The sequence below is a fragment of the Elephantulus edwardii genome, unplaced genomic scaffold (assembly GCF_000299155.1).
Source record: "Elephantulus edwardii isolate Elephantulus edwardi_28Jun2011 unplaced genomic scaffold, EleEdw1.0 scaffold00007, whole genome shotgun sequence".
Taxonomy (NCBI): Eukaryota; Metazoa; Chordata; class Mammalia; order Macroscelidea; family Macroscelididae; genus Elephantulus; species Elephantulus edwardii.
This window is the reverse complement of record NW_006399757.1, coordinates 10,676,882-10,680,504: the sequence shown is the minus strand read 5'-3', so window position 1 is coordinate 10,680,504 and position 3,623 is coordinate 10,676,882. Positions and strand designations below refer to the sequence as shown.

Sequence of the window (3,623 nt, the reverse complement as noted above, 5' to 3'; positions counted from 1 at the left end):
GTTCCTAACCATCACCACCCTTAAATTATCAAGAGATAAAGAAACACTTTTTTTTTTTAAGTAAATGAGAAGTCCAGGAAGGCTAAAGAAATCTAAATTGATTTCAACGTTAACCTCCCTTCCCCCTGGCAATCTTCATTAACCCATCAAGAATCTAGTTTTATTTGCAGTACGCATAGCGATTCTGTGATCAGTGAAGGTTGGGGAAGGGGAGAAAGTCTTCCCAGAAACAAGATTTCATTCCTGTTACTTATGAGCAGATGAACACAACTACCTGAGAATTTATATAACCAAGCTGTCAAAGTTGTTTTTATATACCTAATTAAAAGCTTAAGCTAAAGTGCAAATACATTAAAATCCAAACACTGTTTTCCTAGTGCCTCAAGTAGAGTTTATTGGTAGTTCAGTTGTCCACATTTCTAGAAATATAAACATTCTAAGTGGTTGTCACTAGTACAGGTACATTTAACATAGAAAAGCTCCACAAGAAGCTACTTAATTTTGTGTATAACAAGAATCAAGGTTCCAAAAATTCAGCTGTGCCACTAAAAATAACCAAAACTCAAAAAATCAAAACCAAAACTCTGCTAGCAAAGTGTTTCTTTTAGCGATCTTCAGAACAAATAGTTATTGGCTTTACATACAGACGTTATACTGATTTGGTGACATATAAAATTACACTGGAAGTAATGTGAAATACAGTGTTATCTTTGCCTATATAGGTAAGATTTGGTAAAAGTGTTTCCTTATTTTAGCAACTTATCCCAAAGTAAGAGCAGCACCAAGTAATTTTCCTAAAAATACAGCTATGCTAGTTCCCTCTTCATTTTCAATAACTGAAGTTTTACCTCTCACTTCTCCCTTGTATAATCACGACTGGTCTGTACACGTAACACTTCAGTTTGTAAACAAAAAGAATTAAAGCTTGGAGCACATATATAGGTTTGTTGGTTGGTTTGTAGGGTTTTTTTAACATTTTCACACCACAGTGCATCAGGTGTTGCGTATAAAGATTTTGCTCCTCCCAAAACATTATAAAAATGTGAAAAGAATTACGTGTCCAGCCAATAAATACTAGAACAAGTATTTTTAAATGAATTATTAAGACTGTGTATTACAATCTGATCCTTTTGACTGAATTCATCAGTTGCTTTCTTCTTAAAACCATACATGTACCCAAACATATTCAATCTACATGCCCAAATTTACTACAAAGGCAATAACTGTTATTCAAGTGAAAGTGCTTCTGATCGCAAACTAGTTCTACACCTAAACCACCAAAAAGGTGTTCTAAACCTGACCATGTGAAAGATGCATAGTTATTTCTAAAGAGTAAAACACTACACACCAAAACATGCTGTCAGGAAAACTAATCCATGCACCTGAATTATGCCCCAAATACTGTGTTTTGATTACCTTTAGACCAACTTAAATCACTGTATAGAATAAGACACAGCATTATTTGATTCCAGAAACTGATAAAATTTATAACAAAAAAACCCTCCTCTTTGTTCTTTACATTAAAATAAGGCTGGACTAATGTTACCCATATAACTCTCTATGTGTATACATAGCTTAACATCTCCATTTCATCTAAACTTACAAAGCCTTGTATGCAAATTCTTTGCAAAAGACATCCCTCTAAAAATATATAAGCACAACACTAGGCCCACACTCTTCAAAGTTTTATTTCACTAACTTCAGGTCAAATTCCCACAACTGTTTCCTGATCAATTTTATTATCCTTGCTTAGCTTCCAGAAATGGTAGTACCAAAACGATTTGGGGGTAGGGAGTGAGAAGAGACCACTTTCAGAAGCATTGCATTTACTCATCTTCCACAAGGCAACAGAGTTGGGCATCCGAATGTTCAACAAAACAAAGCTTTAACAGCATCCAGGAGGGCAGGCAGGCAATCCAGGCTGCAGACACTCTTCCATTTGTCAAAATCAGGCCAGAAAAAACCTACTCCACACAAATACAAAAGATCTTACTAGTCATCTTTTTTTTTTTTGTTGCCGCAACATTTTTCTTCTTTTAATTATCATATCATGTAGTTTCTCAAGGCCTTCCTTCAGTCCATCTCCTATGATTGCACAGGTAGGCTGCAAATGCCAAGGAGTTGATGAGCTCAGTTCACCCATAGCTAACAATTTCTCAATTTCTGAGAGAGACAATGAATTCCTTAAGTCCTGTTTGTTAGCAACGATAAGTACAGGGACGCCTTGGTTTTCTGATATCCTAGTTATTTTATGAAGTTCAGTTTTGGCTTCTTCCATCCTTTCCACATCAACAGAGTCCACAACAAACACAATGCCATCTGTACATCTGGTATATGATTTCCACAGGGGCCTTAATTTCTCCTGACCACCTACATCCCAGAAGTGAAAAGTGACTGTTTTAGAATTTCCCAAAGTTACTTTGATTTTCTCAGTGTTAAATCCTTTGGTAGGTACAGACAGTATTTACAAATTCATTGAACTGTAACCTGTATAATACAGTTGTCTTTCCAGCGCAGTCCAAACCCAGAATGACAATGTGGAAGGATTGAAACGAAGGCAAGCTGGACAGGATAGATGTCTGGGCTGACAGTCCATTCCCCATTTCCAGCTGCAAGTAAGTATCCCAAGTGGAAATGTTTTCTTCTCCAGGCTTTTGAATTTCTCTTCCTAGGTCATCCAGTTACAAGACTGCTGGGGAAAGGGGCAGGGAGGGAGGGGATGAAAAAGTTACTTTTGTGACATAACACAAATTTGTCTAAATTCTGTCTAAAATAATCAAATGAAGAACTTGATAACTAAAACGTGCTTGGCCTAGTGGGTAGAGAGCTGCATTCCTAACCCACAGGCAGGTTGTTGGAACCCGACAGCTGTTCTGCCAGGAAGAAGACTGACAATCCCCTCCATCTTAATTTATAGCCTCTGAAAACCTGCAGAAAGGCGGGCTCTGAGTCGGCTCTGAATCAACTAACTCACCGGCAATGAGTTTGAGCGGCTTGAATTTTAATCGTTTGTTTTTTAGTAAACAAACCAGACGCGATGCAAAACGTAAGCAATCCAAAGCAAACGATAAAACAAAATTCTTTTAGGACTGCCTGAAATGACTGTAATACATGCTTTCATACGCCTCTGGGCCCCAAACTTCAATGACCTCATTCTGGAGACAACTCGCTGTAAACACTGAAGTACCTCTGGGAGAAAACTCACAACACATAATCTTATCTTGGCAGTCTAATTCCACGTGTTCAAAGCACTCCCACGGGCACTGTAACTCCCTCCCGAGACTCCAAAATAAACGCCGCTCTCACCTCCTGAACAGGAGTCTGTGTCCAAAAGAGAAAGCACTGGCAAACAGGCGTTACGAGTAGGATGGAAGGCGCCCATGCGCGCTCTGCTAAGCTCTCCACGAAGCTGTGGCAAGAGCTACACCAGAAACCTGGGACTCAGCCTCCGACCACGCCCACCCCTCACGGCCCACCCCTGATCCCAAATCCCATTGGTCAGCCAGGCCAGGGCGGCTCCACAACTCCCGCCCCGCCGCCCTAATTGGTCACTCCCGCAGCGGCGGAGCCAGGCTCTCTCACGGTCCACAGGCACCACCTGTTGCCCTCAAGTTAGAAAACCA

General features: G+C 39.9%; 1 pseudogene across 1 annotated transcript; it reads right to left on the bottom strand.

The window, feature by feature from the left end:
* Positions 1-1,996: 1,996 nt before the first annotated feature.
* LOC102844256 lies at positions 1,997-2,686 on the bottom strand (annotated as a pseudogene). The gene has a single exon (XR_438826.1). The product of XR_438826.1 is annotated as an ADP-ribosylation factor-like protein 4A-like (transcript).
* Positions 2,687-3,623: the final 937 nt, after the last annotated feature.